Source organism: Sarcophilus harrisii, chromosome 4 (assembly GCF_902635505.1).
Source record: "Sarcophilus harrisii chromosome 4, mSarHar1.11, whole genome shotgun sequence".
Classification (NCBI taxonomy): Eukaryota; Metazoa; Chordata; class Mammalia; order Dasyuromorphia; family Dasyuridae; genus Sarcophilus; species Sarcophilus harrisii.
The window spans coordinates 398,192,730-398,212,565 of NC_045429.1; the positions used below are offsets into that span (position 1 = coordinate 398,192,730).

Genomic DNA, 19,836 nt, shown 5'->3' on the forward strand with positions numbered 1-19,836 from the left:
TACATAGGAGGACATGAAGAAGAGTCACATAAGATGGGTTCTGATTGGTACAATTAAGAATATCAATACAGTGTCAAAGAACAACCTCAAAATGAGAGCCCATGTTTTTTCTTTTACTCAGGGAAATGGTATTTAAACATTTCATATTTGTTTACAGAAACAAATATTGGTATGTATGTTCTGAATTCATTTTAGCTTTTTTTTTTTAAATAGTGCATTAGGATAACAAAAAATAAATATATAGGTACTTTCTAATTTTAATGATTGTCATTTATCAAGTCATAAATGATAATTTTTTTGTTCTGACTTGTTTCAGTTGGTTTATATCCCCTTTCCCACATAGTAGGAGACTTTTATTTGCTCCTAATTCTAGAAAAACAAATTAGAATTGGATACTGTAGATTTTCTTAAACTTTTTGAATTTTAGGAGCATGAGACTGTCATTTATACCTGCCAATGAAATAATTCAAATAAGTGCAGCTTGCAGTTGATTTTTGACTCTGTTCCTTAATTGAAATATTTGTAAGTTGGATAGTTCAAAATTTAAGATATTTATTTAAAGTTACTAAAATTGTTTTACAATTTAAGCTTCATTTGCTGCCTTTTATGGAGATTTTAATAAAATATGACATTTTTTCTGAGTCTTTTAAGTAGACAGTAATATATGTGCACATCTACATGGTTATATTCTCCGAATCTATGACACTTAGCCAAAGTCATGGAATCATAACTTTTCAAGCTAGACTGGTCCTTCGAGACTACCTAGTAAACTCTACTTATTTTATAAATGATGAAAGTAAGGCTCAGAAATGATAGGTGGCTTGTCCAGGAACACACAGGTAATAAGTGACAGTGCCAAGATTCAAGTTTTAAACCCAGGTCTTTGACTACTAGTCCTGTTCCTTTTCCAGAATTTCAGGAAATATGTTAGGGATCATTTAGACATCTCCCTCATTTAGCAGATAGGGAAATTGAAGTCTGAAAAATGTAAGTGAGCATTAAGTAGTCCAATCAGGATTCAAATATAAACTGTATAGTTTTGACTTGCACGCTCCTTTTATGATACCAAACTATTTAATTACTGTGAATGATGATTGTTTAATGTATATATATGTATGTATATATATACACATATACATTAAATGATTAAAGTTTTGGATAATTTTCTCAGAATTGACTGCATGTATCAAAAAATTTGACATGAGACATATCTTGGTGACCTGGTTATTAACATCTGCAAGGAAGCCAAAGGATTATAGAAATGGGGTATGTCTCCTGATTCTTAGTTGTTTATTTATAAGGCTTGAAATGTGTCAATGAGGCAATATGAAGAAAAAACTGCATTACTCTATGAGCTTATTCTTTCATAGATAAAAGATCTCAGTCAATACTAGATCTTGATTTGCCAAAAGGAAAAGTTGTGTTCTTTCTTCAAGTTACGGTCAAATTTAATTAGGACAAAAAATGAAATGGCTTTAATTACTTTCTAGCAAGTCAAATAAATATCACAGGATAAAACATTTATCACGTAATCTCTACTGGCAAACAAGCAGAAAGTTATACTACATTATATTATACTATACTATAACCTCCCCCCCATCGCCCCCCCCCACATATACAACAATTCCTTGCATCTGTCAGAAAATGTGTTTGTTCAACATTGTGTGCTTAATGAGTATTCTTAACTTTCGGGACCACATGGGATCTTATAATCCCTAAGACTTCTAAAAGTGTTTTTGATTTTAGGTTGTGGGGAATAAAATTCATCGTGGTAATGACAAAATGGGTAGGGAAAGGAGTCTTTAGTTATTATAATTTATCTCCTTATTAACTAAAACTTTGTCCATTGCAATCTAGTTTTACATGATACACATTTCATACAGAAATATGCTTTACTTCCCTTTGTCACACTAATGGGTTTGCCTCTTTCTTTGAATATATATACAGACAACTTTATAGGAATTTCTTTTAAATGCAGAAAATATAAATTTGAGGAAGATCCATGCATCTAGTTTCTTGCTACACATAAAACTGTATTAAGCAAAGATAAAAATCGTTATTTGCAACTAGTCTTAAATGAAAAAAAAGTGTTCTTGAAGTCAACTTGATGAATTAAGGAAAAATATATTGAATTCTAACAGGACAGACAAGGGAATCTTGTTCATAGAAAAGCCACACCTACAAAGATAATTCATCTTTTTTCATGAACTACAATGACTAAGCATATATCAAATGCATAGTATATATATGATTATTATGTTTGGGTATTATTTTACTCAGACCTCTTCTTTAAAATATCCAACTGAACTAGTTTGTACAAATCTAAACACAAATAAATTCAGTTTAAAGAACTCTTTATCATCTACAAAATGAAAACAAGTCCAAGACTACCATTTCAATCACATTGTGAAATTTTGACAATTTTTTCACAACCCTAAGCAACCCTTAAACTACACAGATAGTGGGATGGAAGGGGAAAGGAACAAGTACTTCTTAATAACCTACTATGTATCAGGCATTGTTCAAAGCACTTAAGAGAAAGTTCTTGATCCAATAAAATAGCTAAAGTTTTTGGATTTTGAAAACCTCCAATCCTCATATCTTCTGTTCTATGGCTGATTCACAAATGACCAGAACACACTGCAAACATGACACAGGAGAAATTAAATTTGTGGCATAGATATGTGTGTTTTAAATCAGACCTTGTTCATTTCTTCATTTTACTTTATAATGAATTTATCTTGCATTGTTTGCTGGAAGTCTATTACATCAGGAATATATTGATGGGTAACTTTGTAAAGGCACAACTGGACATTAAGTCTTTTTTTCTCCCTCCCTTTTGAATTTAACCTTCTTAAAGTCCATCTTTGTAGACTGATTTACTTTCTATTAACATGCTTAGATCCAGATTGCCTGCCTCTCCCAATTGCTTGCTTACAATCTGTGTCCTTCCTACTCAAATGTGATTTCATTTTCAAATTGATTCAGAGCCCTGTACCAGAGAGACAAATTTACTGAAATTATAAGAAGAGCTGCTTTTGTATCACTGGCTAGAAAAGACTCCAGTTCTCCCTTACCAGGTTGCCAGCCATCACTCCTTTCTACAAAAAGTAAGAGTTTCAGTATTTGAAATCAAAATTAGCCACCGTAGGTGACAACTATGAATGAGGTATTAAGGAATAAGAAACCTTTCAGGTATTTCCTTGAAATCAGCTACAGCTCTGTCCACAGCCCAGAGAAATGTCACTCTTGTCAATTCTTTAACAGCTCTTCTACACGATTACAGGCTTAACATTTTTAGTATTTTTCCCCTGGTTTTTAATATTCATTTGACTAGTCAAAATCAAATCTTTTCTGCACAAGTATGGAAAAGATTTCAGTAAATTTAGGTTCAACTGACGGTACTTACTAGAGAACTTAGTGAAATTCATTATACACCACCAACGAACTCTGTCAAACCCTCTACAATGGAACCTTATAATTCAAATGTGACTAGCAATTGACACTGAACCATCTTAAACCAGGGACCAGATTCAACTACAATACCCTGAAACTTTCAGTATTTATGTAAAAGTAAAATTACAAGTCTGATAATTTTGTTCCTTTTTATCTACTCAAAACAATTTGCTTTGGATGAGCATTTCACTACAGCCAGAGTTTCAGCTAGACATAAAACTGTATGTCTTTTCTCAAATTGTGGGCAAATATTATAAGAAACTGAATAAGCAGTAGTTATAGGACTATATAATTTTAATTTTTTAGAAAATACTCTCTCTTGGGTCTACAGAGGTCACATTATGTTGAATGTTCCTGGAATAAGCATATGAGTCACCTTTCCAAATAAAATTGTACTTTTATTTTGTCCTCCAAGCTAATAATGTGCCAATTTGCAAATTGCTACACTGTTCTGATCTAGATATTTGCCTTTAAAAATTAATAAATCATAGTGGCTACTATAACTTTAAAATTAATTTTCTATTTCCAGTCATTTTTTTAGTTTAAAAAATGGGAAGCTTCATAAGTTAGTATTATTCCTTGATGTTAAATAAGTTATACAAGTCCTAAAGTTTCTACATTATTAATTACATAAGATGCAATAAAATACTCCTATATCTATAATAAATTATTCCATTAGACAATGGTCATTGAACTCTCTGAATATTCTTGCTTATAGTCCTCCTTCCCTCCCCAAAACAAAAAAACCCCAACACAACAATGGCCAGGGTGATCATATTCTCATTGATTTTCAGTAATTTAAGAGATCATTTGAGAACAACAGCTAAATGAATTTCCTAGAATATTTTTAAAAAGCTAAACTATTAATATCACAAGCAAATTTGTGATTCAGCATTTCCCTGAATATTAAAGTAAACAGCTGTACGATTTCAACATTAATTTCAAATGTAAGATTTAATTTGAAAGTGTTATGTGTATTCTGTCAAATTCATACAGAAAACAGTACAAAATATTTTTTAACAACTCTCCTTGAAGACTATCATCATTTATGGGCAGTACCTGAAAGACTACACATATAAGTCTATTTACTACTTTGACACTAAAAGAACAATAATACTAACAACAAAGTCTTATGAAGATTTTGATTTTTTTTTAAAGAATAAAATAACAGTTACTTTGTTGAGATTTTTAAAAATTGAAACATTAAGGCATCTTTTAGCAAATGTGAGAAAATGCCCATTCCCCATGAATTCATTGTTGAACATTTATATATAATTTACTATCATTAATTTATTATATTTTATTTGGAAAGATTGCATACTACCATAATGACTGAATATTAATAGAAGATGAATCTGGTATAGACACCATTTGGGATCCTCAGTTTATTTCACAAAGAGAATGCTCTATCATATGGTGTTTGATTAGTAAATAATTCCCTTTTTCCTTCCCTTTCTTTAAATAAAACTAAATTGAAGATAAAAAATCATTTTAAAATTATGAAATAAATGTTTTCATGGAGTCTATATTTTTGAAAATCAGGTAAACATCTTGAGAAGACCAAGTGATTTTGTTAGAAAGATTGACACGTCAATATGCATATTATGAAGATTTAAGTAGATTTTTTTCTGTTGTTAGTTTTTCAGTTATTAATGAGTACTATGTCAATATACATGAAAAGATGAGGGTGAACAATAACTACCACCACAATCTTTCTTTCAAAAGAATAAATTTTTTTCTGGACTTTGGAAATGGACATTAGAAATCTCCTATTCCAGTATCATTTGCAAATATGCAAACTAAAATAGCAAAAATGGATATGATTAGCTCAGTCACTCAACTAGAAAGTGGTAAAGTGAAGGCCGGAAACTATTTCCAAACTCAAAGTCTAATTCTTCATCTCCATACCTTAGTATACCATACTTCCTCTCTACTTAAGTAGCCAAACAACTAGGACAAATTTGATGTGAGACTTGACTTATACAGCTATTTGTCTCGATTTCCTATTTTGCTTTGCATATATAAACATGAGCACAGTTTGATACAAATGACTAGATAGAAATCACCTACAAATGAATCTAGAGTCATGAACTATATACTTAAATTATATCATTTAAAAGCTTATAAATGATAAAAAAAAAAAAAAACCCCAAACCTATGGGTATAGTAAAGTCAGTTTATGCTTTTTAATTCATTGATTTTTGCGTATGGCATAATGAAATTATCAATTCATCCTTGTCCCTGATGAATTTGTATGCATATATTGAGAAGGATCCCGAGTTAATTTGAAGGACAAGAGTTTATAGAATATTTGTTAGTTATATAGAAATGATCTTAATGAAGAGTTAATCATACGAATATATAAGATCTTAAAACTGAGTCACACTTACTTAAGATCCAGTGATTTTTTTGTCATTTTTGACCACTTAGTAGAGTGTGAATTTTTTTTAAAGGAAATCTAAATGGATTTCTAAAAAGTTTTATTTATTTCAATTGAATTGTTAAGAACACACTTTAAGTAAAAGGACTTGCTCCAAAGCACAGTTTTGTCTCAGGGGGAATAGAAATTGCTTCCTGATTATGCAATAATGTTTTTATTTTAGTAAGATAAAAATTTTTTTAAAAAGCTCATTATAGCTTAGATTATTATCTAAGCTACCAACCAACAACATGATGTCAGTAAATCCATTATAAGAAATTATGTTTTTCAGATTAAAGTTCAATGCGCAAGATTCGGTATTGATTTGATACTAGCAAAATAAATGCAATAAACCTTGTTAAATCCCATTGAACAAAATATATTAAAATGCATAGATTATTTGCAGCGAATGATTGGCTTGTTACTTTTACATCTAGCTTTATCTGGAATATGTATATTTATGTTTGTTAAATCCTGTATGTTAAGTCTTAAGGAGTATTTCATATACAAACAATTGAGAAAAGTAGCCTTTATGTTTTAAAATTATTACATTTTTTTCAATGATTTCATAACCATTTTGCCTAACACAGCTTAAACTATTATTAATCAGGATATAATAGTTCTCAAAAGAGTTAACTAGTCAAACAATGACAATCTGGCAAGGACACAAACAGAATACATGAATTAAAGATGCATCAGTTCTATTGTTAACAGATTTCTGAACAAAAACAACTAGCCACTGGGTACTAAAAATTTTCAAAAAAACAATGTCAAAATTTCCTTATTTTTAGATGATGGCTTCCTTGGTGTACTACAGTGTTTTCTATTTAGAAAAATCTTTACTCCCAAAGAAAAGGGAGGGGGCTTTTGTTTTAGTTTTAGTTTTTGGTAAACTGTTTTTGGCAAGCTTATTATGTCGTTATTCAAGAAGAAATGTCAACTAAAAGCTAACACCATTAAATATATACATATAGGTGTGTATATATGTGTCTGTATACATATTTATGTGACACACACACATACATACACATGCACATATATACATACTTGTCTTACAAACCAGAAGAAATATTTGTCGAAGTTGCTGTGGTTGTCGCCTTTTTGAAGATATAAATGAAACTATCCCTAACTAAACAATTTAACAAAAGTATGATGTTCAGGTTAACATGATTCCTAGTCTTTGAAAATAATTACCTTCAGAGGAACTTTGATTTCCAGTAGTATCATAAAAACATGAGAATTACTGTCCTCTCTACCAATCAAAGAACAACAGGTCTAACATATCTGCAGTGCATTGATAGTTAACACTGCACAGTGACAAGTGAAAGGCCTCAAGAGTAGCCAAAGAAAAGTGAGTCTTCAACATCACTTTTCAGTTTCTATGTTGTTCTCCCTTTTATTTTGTGCACCATCCCCACAAGACTACTTAGGTGGTGGGAAAAATCACACCTCCAAGTTTTTTGCCCTTCTGCACAGTTAAGATTTCAATGCTGCTGATATGTAATATAATTTCTGGGACTCTGAGATGAAATACTTGTCAAAAATAAGAGTATAGTTTATGGAAAATAATTTGATTTCTGGAAGCATGCATCATTAAATGATTTCTTTGGGTATCATTCTCCTTTTCTTAAAATATATGCTCAACACCACCAAGAGCTTAATTTTGATTCTAGATCCCCACTTATCCTATAGAAGAAGAAGAAGAAGAAAAAGAAGAAAGAAGAAGGAGGAGAAAGAGGAGAAGAAAGAAGAAGGAAAAGAAAAAGAAAGAAGAAAGGAGAAGGAGGAAGAGGAGAAGAAAGAACGAAAAGAAAAAGAAAGAAGAAAGAAGGAGGAGGAGGAAGAGGAGGAGGAGGAGGAAGAAGAAGAAGAAGAAGAAGAAGAAGAAGAAGAAGAAGAAGAAGAAGAAGAAGAAGAAGAAGAAGAAGAAGAAGAAGAAGAAGAAGAAGAAAAGACAATGTTTTTTATCTATTTAAGAGCTAACAGCAGCCTCTGGTGAAGATCTGTTGTTCTAACAGGACAGTGTTAGTCTTTGAGAAAATACACTCAGTTAGCCTTGCTGGATCCTGAATCCTGAAAATAGGGTGTGTCGTGAACAAAAATGAAGCCTTAAAACCACATTCCACAATTTTCTTGGATTCTTCTCAAAGGAAATGATCAGAGCATATTTACAAGTGTGAAGAATTCCAATTATCTGACCTGTATCTTTCACAGGAACCCCTTACCAAGTGTAATCAGTAGCCAATCATTAACTAGGATAGAATTTTTTCACACCATTAATAAATATCAGAACACAAAATTCAGCATTCCTAAATATCATGTAAATTTCTCTAGAAACTATTAAAACTTCCATTATAAACCATATATTTTATGAAGAGAAGGTGGAGTATTTAGGCCTGACCAAAGTGACTAATATAGTACCACTATTAGGTGAATAGCCAAAGAAATAACAACTGTCAAGTCATGGCTCAAAAATATATATTAAAAAAAATTAATTCTTTTAAGGAAAAAAAAATTTCTCACTTTCTTGATGTTTGGATTTGGTAAGAAAAAATTCCCACCTAATACGAATACTTAAGATCACTTAAATTTAGGATGAAAGAAAGAAAACAAGAAACTCTGAAATTCTTTAGCTCTGGCTATGGTTACTAACCTGACCAAGCCAGACAGACTGTTGGTGACGTAATTTAAAATTCTATTTTCTGAATAGAAAAAAAAAAAAAAAACTGGTACAAAGAGCAATTAAGTATGGTGATTTCAATTTAATAAAATTGTGATATATTTTTTTCTTCCATATCTTATAAACGTCCTATCTTGGTAAAAATAAAATCCCTCCAACTTAGATAGGAAGCACTACAATGAGGCTGACATCTAATGGGTAAGGATTCAGCAAAAGGAGGAAAGTAATACAATTATCTTAGATCACCATTTCCATGAAAATACAAATCTCTTTGTAGACTACAATTCTTTGGAACTGACTTTACCTCTGACAGACATTCACAATACTTAGTTTCAAAACTCTTATGATGCATTTCTAACTGAAATATTTCAAATGTTAAATTGAAGTACAGGATTATTATGGATTTTTACTTTCCATGGGCCTCGGTTTCCTTATCTACACAATGAAGATGACCACTAAAGTTTCTGGCAGTTCTAGCTTTATTAATTCTAGAATTGCGTAACATCTATCCACTTACTTTTTTTTTTTTTTTTTTTTACAGGAAGCTTCCATCTCTCAGTAAGTACACCAGCATGATATATTTTAAAGATAAGAAAGCCCATCCTTAATGATATCCTAGTCTGCTTTCTGTTTTTCAAAACTCATATACAACAATCTATCTCAGACCAATATATCTTTCCAGAGATCACCATGTAAGTTAAACTATCTGGATCTGATTGCTTTCCATGCTATGTTATGTCTACAAATTAAAAAAAAAATACCAGAAGTTAGTATCTTGCTGACCATTCACTGTTACCGGATGGCCCTGACTCCTGACTGGTGGACCCCACGAAAGGCTAATGACAATATATAGAATGATGAGAAAAAGAAACACGAATTGGATATGCTTTTATGTTTTGAAGAAAAGCAGGATGTCAGGATTCTGTATTCCTTCTACCTTCAGAACATCCCTAAAATGGAATCTCCCAAAGAGGCTTCTCAGAAGAGCTTCACCCCACCTACACTGTAAACCTTTTGGCATTTAAGCCTTCCTTAATTCACCCACCCCACCACACTCATAGGTCAAAGGCCTTTTATGTGATGTGACCCTGAAGAAAGAAAAATGTTTCCAAGTGTGTGGGGAGGTTGAGGGGGAAAGGTTTCCATTGTGGATCTGGGAAGGGATGGAATGAGGGTGGAGGAAGTAGAAGAAGGGCTCAGAGAATTACCCCTCACCAGATTCTAAAGTTCTTCCTCTATTCCATGGGTTCGTTGGAGTTATTTTTTCTTCAGCAAGGTACTGAAGTAAAGTGAGAATGGCTAAGATAGCGCAGAAGAGTGTGTCTAAATCGGACAGCGCCTCGCCCTGAACTCCCACAGGGCCCAAGATCGTACTCGGTGGGAAAGAAAGACCAACTTGCTGGAGAGGCAGTCCTTCAGCCCTGGAAAAGACTTATTTGTGCTCGGGGAACAATGGTGTCTGAAACGCTTCTTGGCTTTGGCTGTCCGGGAAGGCAGACGCTTTAATTTCATAGGAATTCAAATCGTAGCCGCTGCCATAGAGGCTCCGGTCCAAAGAAAGGGAGCTAGCAACCACCACAACACACACACACACACAAAACCCAGTCCTCGCTGCTTTCGCTTAAAGCCCCGGACACTCCTCGAGGAGCAAAGCGGGGTCGTTATCCAAGTTGAACTGGAGGGGTTTTATCCTTCCAGTTTTCAGCCATTTCCTTTCGCCTTCGGAATAGTCACGGCTCTCAGCATGTTTGAGTATGTAAGAGAGGATCGTAGAGTTTAAGAGAGAGAGCGGTTCAAGCTGGGTGGGAACCGCTCCACTCCGAGGCTGCCACCACCCCTGTCCACTGCTTTCGGCCACCTGCTGAAATGTCTTCCATCAGCACCTCCGTCTGAGCCAACTCCCACAAAGTCCCAACGCAGCTACAAACGCCCGCCTGAGGTTTCGGTGGGGGCTTGGGTACTTTTCTGCTTAAAGAAGCGAGGGAATCCACGATCCCCCGCCACCACTTTCAAAAGTAATTAAAAAAAAGAGAGAGAGAGAGCCGGGAGTCAAGTGGGGTACAGAAAGTCCATCCTTCCAATCTCTAGGCATTGGCCATAGGTTGGGGACTAGGGGTGGGTGGGGAAATAAGGGGTGGGGGCGGGAATCCTTACACGTGTTTTATTAACACTTTAATCCCATTCCGAGGGGCAAAGAAGATAACACGAGTTGAAGAGTGAGGAGTCTCAAAAAAAATGGCAAAGTGAGCAGCCATCGCCTGGCCTTTCCTTCTTGACCCCATCTTTTACAAGCAGGGTTTCAATCTTGTGTCGCAACATAGCCAATCCAGTTAATTATTCTGTGCCTCCACCCCTTCCCGGGGAATCCAAACCGATAAGCTTCCATCTGGAAGTTGCAAGGGGCGTCAACGCCCCAACCCTGCTCCTCCAACACAGCCTCCGTCTCCTCCCACCTCTACTCCTCCTCCCTTCCCATCCTCAGCCCCGGCCGCCATGTCTGGCTGCCTGAGTGACACAGCTAGGGGGTGGGGCGACAGAAGGACAGCTTCCTTGCAGCCTCTTGGCACCAGATTCACGAAGTAACAAAACTATACAGCACTGCTGAGAGAGGGATCCTTCTCCCCAAAGATTCCTTGCCACTTCTCTCCTATGCAAAACTCTCCACATCTGCCAAGTTACCACAGATTAATTTTTTTTTAAATAATTCACAACTTTCAGGAAAGGAAAACAGGTAGAGAAGTGCCTCAATATTGTGCCACATGCACTGGTTCGACACACCTTATATCCCTGTGGCTGAGATGGACACTTGTCCACATGATACCACTTCTCTCTTAGCTCTCGCCTTCTCCACCCTGAATTCACCCACCCCACACTCAGGGGACAAAGTCTGTGACTGACAGAGCACTACTGTGGTGGGAAGAAACTTTTTGTTCACTTACACTGAGGAGAGGGCAAAATAAAATAGATAGTAGGAAAAGATAAGTAAAAGATGCTACCTTGATAACCACAGTAGTTTAGAGGCCAGTTCGTGATCTGGGAGGGGGAGGATGCTGCCTGCTTGCCGCAGGTACTCTCCTCGACTACGCGTATTCTTAAGCAATAACAACGTAATCCGTATTATCCACCCAAGAATACCCGTCACCGAAGAGAGTCAGAAAGATGAAGCTGCTGTTGCTGCTGTTGCTGTTGCTGCTCCTGCTGCTCCTTCTCTTCTTCCTCCTCCTGCTTCTGCTGCTGCCGTTGGACTTGATCCGGTCAATAAATCCATAACTCTATGTCCCTAAAGAAGAATCCAAAGAGTTGCTCAGATGCTTCTTTCACAAATCCAACCCGAATGATGTATTTCCATTTCTGAAAGACAAACCAAGAAGCAAGTATTTAAAACCAAAGAAAAGAAACAACACATGCAACTCCGTGAAGAGATGCTGTCTTATCAGGTGGGAAATATTTCACAAGGCTATGGATTAAGTAAAAGTCAAAAACAATATCCACTTTACCTGCTGCTCTCCTAATTTCTTCCTCCGTACTTGCTTGACTTCATATCCCACTGTAGTCCATCAACTCACTCTTGGTCCCTTGATTGAGTGTCACTGCCAGCAATAGATCCCTGTAAAAGACATGCATAGTTAAGCACACAAATATTACAAATATATTTGCCTAGGCAGGTTGAGAAAGAAGTGCAGTTCAAATAAAGATAGGGTCACGCATGGGTAGGATTTTCAATGGTGTGTTTTGGAAATGCATTTTCTCAAGTCCAGGATCATAGAAAATAAGCACTTGTTCAATTTACCACTTGAAATCAAATGCTTATAGATCTACAAGATTAGGCATCTTTCCTTTCCAGGCCCCTAGAGAAACATGATCTAATGATTTTTTAAAAGTCAAAGAACAAAATAATTAAACTCATTTCCCATAGTTCCTGCAAAAGAGTATCAGAACTCACTGAGTCGACAAGCTGCTTAGATTTCAGTGGTTTAGGCATCATTTTGTAGTACCCTAATGTGTGATTATACAGCTCACATTTTAATATACACTATAAATGCATTATTGTGCAGCTGTTGAGAACACCTCAGCAAAGAGACCTTTAGAACCTGGTCTCCATTAAAAAAAAATTAAGAAGCAAATAACCAAAACTCATTCCCAAAGTAGCTGCAGTTCTAGCTTTCAGGGAGAGTAGCTCTGTGACTCTTCTGTGATCAATATGGCTCTTACTGGAAAAGCTTTGTCTTAAGATCCTGCGGCGGATATTCTGATAATAGGGGTTTATTGTTCACTAACTAAATGGAACAGACAAGTGCAACGTCACTGCCCAAGATATGTTGTGCTTCCATTAGAAAGTTCTCAATTTGGTTTTCCTTAACTCTCAAATACATAGGAGAACATCCATGTGAATGGAATGGGGAGGGGACAGAAAACATGGGAAGTCACTTCAATTCTACAAATTATGTAAGTGTAAACAGCTTCCCAACAAGGAGATAATTATGTAACAATTACCTATTTGACTACTCCAAGTTATCTCCAACTGACCAGGTTGTAATTTAAAGTAGTAAGTACATTTGCCTTTAGTTGTTAAATGGAACACTTGTTCAAAGCACCTTAGCTATTCCTTGGACTTGGATGCTTCCTTGCAGATAGAGGAAATTACATTAATTTTTTGTTATTTCCTGACCTGCTCTTTAATAGCTAAATTACTTTGTTACCTGGGATAATTCTAGAGAACAGTAGCAGGGTCTATTTTATCTTCTATTTAATGTACTTTCCAACATACCTTAAAAAAGCACATGCAAAATAATCAAACAGTTATATCCTTTCCCCCCTTGTCACCCAGCAGATCTACATTGTAAGGCTATTCCCTGATAGTATTCCCCAGAAGACAGAAAGCTGACAGGTCTCCTTCAACTTGAACTCTTAGAAACCAAAGCCCTTAGGGAAAGTAATGCACTAGTGTAGGAAGAAAATATACCTCTGATTGTTTGATGTATATATGTTTTATTTAAACAAAACTAATAATAATTTTAGGTCAATAAATACACTACTCTGGGTATTTAAGATTTTTTCAAAGAAATTTTTTTCTCTTGATTCACAAGCATTACCAGAGCATTTTAACTCTCTGAAAATAAAGCCTCACGAGAGACGACAATACATGGGTCATCAGAATAACACCATAAATACCCACACAGGTTTCCAACGTTTTCTAATGCCTCCCGAGAAATTTCCTTTAGCTTTGCCTCCTCACAAATGAAATAAAGGACACACACACGCGCGCACACACACACACACACACACACACACACACATACACACGCACAATCACACTCACACATACAGAAAGAGAAAAGGAACGTTAAGAAACCAGAACACGCAATCCCTAAGCTTCCTTCCCACCGACGCAGTGACAGCCTTTCTCCTACCTACCCAAATGGTCCAACAGCTTCAGCACCTGGGCGAGTGGACAGCTCAGTTCCTGGCAGGCTCCCGGCAGCACTAGCAGCAGAACTGACGCTCTGAGCACTAACCAAAGCTCTCTCTAGTGCTTCGGCGGGGCAGCCTGACTTACGAGAACACCATTTCCTACGAGACCACTGCCGCTGGGTGCATATTCAATTCAAACCTCCTTAAGCTGTCGGATTTCCCCCACCCATTCTTCCTCCCTCTCCCCCCCCTCTCCCCTTCTCCACCCTCTACACAACAACAGGAGGAGGAAAAAGCCCATAGCATCAGGGAGATGTTGATCAACTTACACTTTGCTTTTGAATATTCGGGTACTACTAGCGAAGCGATATTGGCGGAGGCTCACGTCCGCATTAAGTACCTTTGTTCATCGATTCCTGCAAGCCATGTTTATTAGAATCTACATTCTTCCTGCTTTGCAATAGCTACTGGTATTTTTTTTTTCTCTCCAGTGTAGGGTGCTTTTAGCACCTTTGATCAGCCTGGACCACCGGGGCTGCCTGCCCCTTCTACTTTTTTTTCTCCTTTCTCCCTAAACTAACCATCCCTTCCCCCTCCAGGATATTCGCCCCAGTCAAACGTTTGGTAAATTTTAGTCAAATATACAGAAGGCATCGCCGCGATGCTATCGGTTTGATGGAAGTAACCAATTAAGCAGAAACAGAATTACATTATTATTATTATTATTATGTAGAAAGGGGCAAACACCGGCGAGAGAAAAATGGGAGGGGGGATGATAGTGGTTTAACAATCAATGGAAAAACACTACACACAATTTCTCCCCTGAATATTACTCTCGTTCAATGGTTAACAGGCAAAAAGAAGCACATTTATCGATGTAAACATAGAGACTCACTCGCACACACTGCATCCTTTACATTTGCTCAGATTTGCCTTGCGGTATAGCAAAGTAACTGCCACAAATCCACCTCTATTGAAGTGCTTACCCTCTAAATCCAGGTTTCAAGCAGAACTCCAACTGTGTGTAAAAGCCAGGGAGTCATCTGATGTGTTTTGGGGATAGGCTTTGGGCAGTGAAAGCTGATTTCCGCCGTGTGCCGGGTTACTGTGTTAACAAGCCCTGGGAAGGGACCTCGGTGCCTTTCGCTGGCTGTGCCCCAGTGCCTTCGCGTGGCGGCGGCTTGCTCATGCTTCTGAGTCCCAGGCGATAGCCTTCAGCTGATGCGAGCTTCCAGAAAGGAGTGGGGAGGGAAAAAATCATCTAATGCAATCAAATCGATCTGATCTACACCATCTGTCGCCTGCCACTATACACAAACGTTAAAATAAGAAAACGGAAAACACTGACAGCTCAAGAAGGTTGGTCTGCAAAGAGTTCATTTTTAGCAGAGCATAATTGGCCATGGACAGCATACAGTCACCAAAGCTGCTGTTACCCATCCAGTAGTGGATCCCAAACATGCTAATGGTGGATTAATTGAGGAAGATCTGACGTGCAAGCTTCATAGTCTCTTATTCATGACTTCCCAATGGGAAAGGACCAATGCCTTGTGGGACTATGGTAACATACAGTCAAAAAGCTGCTAAGAAAATGGCTCTGTGTTCACAGCACCTCTCTCTGATAACAAACATATGTCGACCAAAACCGTTTAGTAGAATGGGGAAAAATGAAATTTTCCTTCCTAGTGTAAGCAGTTCCCATCACTTGCCCTTAAAGAAAAGCAAAAATAGATACCATATCTTCACTGCACTGGGGGAAAAAAAGGAATATTTTAAAAGGTTTTTATCAGGATCAAACCCTACCATCTGAAAGAAACAGAATACTCCTGTGCAGGAACTATATTAAAAAATCTATTATCTTTTTTTTTTTTCCTTACTGTGATCAGAGTAGATCCATAGCATGTGCAGTATATAGAAACTCAGTGCAGTTAATCCCATCAGGACTGACTCAAGGTTGCTTTAATGCCAGGAGCCCTTTTGACTTTTTGCAATGGGAATGACTTTTGGGCAAGGCATTTCTGATCACTGAGCTTTGACATAATCTGAGTTCAGTATGATTTGGACGATATGGGAGTAGAGGGGAGAGTAGAATAGTTTTAAGCGCTACAATCACTCCCACATGCCACCCCCCTTCTTTGCTCTATTTCCCAGTCTTTTTTGACTAGCTGGTGGGGGTGGGGGTGGGAGTAGAAGCTTAAAGGAGGGTAGACAAAGTGTAGTTTCATGCCCTCTGGTAAATTCTCATGAATCTCTAATAGAAAAAAAAAATCTTTGGTAATATAAAAAAACTGATAAATTATCAAATAACTTTAAAACGTTAAACATATAGTAACTTCTGTGAGTGAACATCTTGTATGAAATGATGATGTCATGCAAATAAGTCAGTCACTGACCTCTTTGGAAAGGCTGAGAGTGATGATGAAAAGCTAAGAGAAATTAGACAATAGCCACATGTAAAGTGGACTTATTAGCTATTGCCATTCTTTTTTTTAATGAACGTAGATTGAAATCTACAGATTTTCGTCTTTGTTATTTACTTGAATGATTATGAAATCTGTTTGTTTTTAACCTTTCCTTTTGGGGTAGAGAATAAAACCTAAGGGAACTGTCTCAACATTGTGGAAAAACAATTAGTCTTTAGGATAATTCTTGAGATAACTGAAAGTGCCTCCTGGAACTTTGGTAATCTCTTTAGGATAAATCTAACAGTTATGAATTAGATTAGCCTAAAATATAGCCCAAAGACAAATCAAACAATTTACCCAATCTTTTGTTTCAATATACATTAATTAAGCACTGTTGCCAACCTACACAGCATTCCTGGGTCATAGTCACAGATTCAAGTCTAATATTGCTGCAGCCTTTGTTGTCATTTGCGTCAAGCTATTGCCCTCTGCAGGTCAGGCTTAAAGTACAATCAAGACTATTCTATATCCTTAGGAAATTTATGGCAGTCACGTTTTTTAGACTCTGTCCCAATATTTAAATAGATTCAACTTTTTAGCTTTAGATTTGTTTTCATTAGGGCTTAAACTATTTATTTAAAGATAGCTAGTAAATTAAGAAAAATGGGTTTTAAGGATAGGTGCTCTTTGTTCTTCAAAAGGATATGCTTTATGGAGTAGACATGCTTTGTTTGTTTTTGAAAATATAAAGCATCTTGAAACTGGTCATATAATAGTCTCACTTTCACTTACACTTACTCCTTTTCTAGACTGGCCAGATGAACTCCATAGAGAATATGATGGTGCTGGTATTCTTATAGTTTTAGGAATAGAGAAGAGCTTCTTGAATCATTTCCTGCTCTTGTGTGTGTATGCTTTATAACAACTCAAAAAAATGCATACATTCAGAAAATAACATGCAATCCTTTCTACTTTCAGTGTAATGGGAACACTTCAATTTGTTCTCCAGTGTGAAATTAGACCTAATCAACCTCCTTCTGATCCATGTCTGTCTGTCTTCCCCCTTGACTTTTCTATGGTTCCACTCCTTTTTTACTTTTAATATTAAGGAATAGAGTTTATAACAACAACTGTTTCCTAATAATGCAAAAATAGAATAAGCAACTGAGTCTTGTTGACAGATAAAAGCAATCCTTCAAGTATGTAAGTCACTAATCTAACTCTGAATTATCAGGTATTATTCCTATAGTGGTGTTTTCTCAGTTCTAAGCTCTCCTTTCAAACAAAATGTCTCATAACCCTACTGCGAAATTCAAATTCAAATTTCATTTCAACTAAACAAATATTAGAGATCACATGTACATGCAGTAAAAAGGGGGGGGGTTATAAGGAAAATGTATTTTGCTTAGATTCAAGTTATTTTGAAATGATTATCTACCTTCTTTGGGAAGGTGTTTTTTTTTTCCCCCTCAAACTACTACAGCCTTCCTTTGAATCTTCAAAATGAAAGCATTCAAGGGAAAGAATAATTTTGTCATCTTTAATAAAGTGAAATGCATATTATGATGTTTATCTTTTTCTTGTTTGTTAAGTTCATTATTTTTCAAAATTTGGGAATATCATGGGTGTAATACTTTAGGACCTATATTTAAAATAATATAAGACTGCTTCTTCCAGTCTCGTGTAGTTTTAAGAATTGGGAAGAGAAGTATTGAGCAGAGGAGGAACACTAATCAATGCATATGCACACCGAGATCACAACAATACTTGTATGCAGTTTTCAAAGAAAAAGAAAACCTCTCCTAACAAAGTATCTTCTTTGGACCACAATTCTTCAAATTAATGCTATTTGCACATGTTTTATTTAATCACAGCTCTGATAAAATAACTTGGTGCCTGGATTTGGGATTTTGGCACTTTGGGAAAAGTTTAGTAGCCTTTCATAGAGTCTCTCGTTACCAGGCTAATAATTTTCCAAGTAATGCTATGGCCAAAATTCTTCTTGAATAGATTTTCTCATATTTATGATTTTTTTTCTAAAACAGAATAGTACAGAAATAGAAACCAATGCAAAGCTGCAATAATTCTGAGAAATGTGAAGTATTCAAGGTTAATCTTTGCGTTGTGAAGAAGTATTTTGCAGATTTCTTTTTGAATTTGTGTACTTGGTTTGCTGTCTGTCTTCCCAGTCACCACAGCATCATCTAAGAAAAGGTCTATCAGATACAAATGTTATTATGTGATTAAATTAACTGCTGACTTTAAGTGTGTGTGTGTGTGTGTGTGTAAATGTATTTATGTATGTATGGATGGATGGATGGGTATGTGTGTTAAGTCTTATACTTAGTGGATGTCCAGACAAACCTAAGTCAGAGAGAATCATTAAAAAAAAGATATGAATAACATCATTGATTAGAATATAGAAAAATTTATATATGATACAATGAAGAGGAGCTCAAGTGCTTAGTTAGTGATCTCAAAGTCAAGTGAAGTGACATTCTTAGAAACTGTTCCAGATGACTAGGAGTGTATCTTAGCTTTTGATACAAAGTTCCAATAAGAAGAATTAGCCCCACAGGGTCCCCAGGGAAATGAAGACAGCTCTTTGATCCCTCCCTGACAACTCTCCTCTCCCAGAAACCTGCAGAGAGCATAGGTAGCTAGTAGGCTGAAGGACTATGTGAACATTTGGCCTCTTGAGATGCAAGGCATAACACAGATAAAGCGCAATCCTTTAGATATATCATATATTCCACAGGAACGGACCTCCCAGTACGTGGCCTGTTAGGACTGTTGGGCTAGGGTGGGATGAGGAAGAAAGAGTGGGAGACAGAAAGGCAAAACAAATCAAATCTTTTGGATTTGGGGGGAAAAAAAAACCCGAAGGCTACTGGTCAAAACTAAAAGAAATCAATACTCTAGACTTTTAAGATTATTGCTGAGTAACTATGCGTAGGTATTGCATACCCAGAAATTATACAGATGCGAACAGAGCTTACAATGTGTGTGTGAGGATGTGTATATACTTGGTATCTGTGTATTGCTCACTGTAATATCTTGTATTTTTTTTAATGGTTTATTTAGTTGCGGTTTTTTTTTTTTTCCTTCTAGCCAGGATCATGTTCCCCTGGTACCTGTTTGTTTCTCAAGCATCCCCAGAGAAGTCTTCCATTCAGGGGCTTCTTTGACCCTCCATCCAAAGGAGGATCAGACACTGAGTGCCTTTAGGACCGAAGTTGGCTTTGAGAATGTATGACGAATACAGAGTCTGCAGGTAGAAGGCTGAGGGGTCCAGGCAGACCTTACTGCTCTCTCTCACATCCCTTCCTTCCCTTCCCCACCCCCTCCCCCATCTCTTTTCTCTCCTCTCCTCCCCAGCTCCCAAACCCAGAGGAGCGAGCCTCTTTCGGCAGAGCGAAGGGGCCCCCTGCTGGCCAGAAGGGAGGAAGCGCCCAGAAGAAAAC

At 36.5% G+C, this 19,836-nt stretch overlaps 1 long non-coding RNA gene across 2 annotated transcripts; it reads right to left on the reverse strand.

Annotated features, from left to right (window-relative positions):
* Positions 1 to 7,751: 7,751 nt before the first annotated feature.
* LOC116423390 lies at positions 7,752 to 15,500 on the reverse strand. Of its 2 annotated transcripts, XR_004233988.1 has the most exons (4): positions 14,954 to 15,500; positions 12,053 to 12,162; positions 11,552 to 11,906; positions 7,752 to 10,561 (listed from the first exon to the last, which is right to left on the reverse strand). It is a non-coding gene; the product is annotated as an uncharacterized LOC116423390 (long non-coding RNA). The 2 variants fall into 2 exon arrangements; XR_004233987.1 differs by having other exon boundaries at positions 7,752 to 11,906; positions 14,954 to 15,489.
* Between the last annotated feature and the right edge of the window lie 4,336 nt (positions 15,501 to 19,836).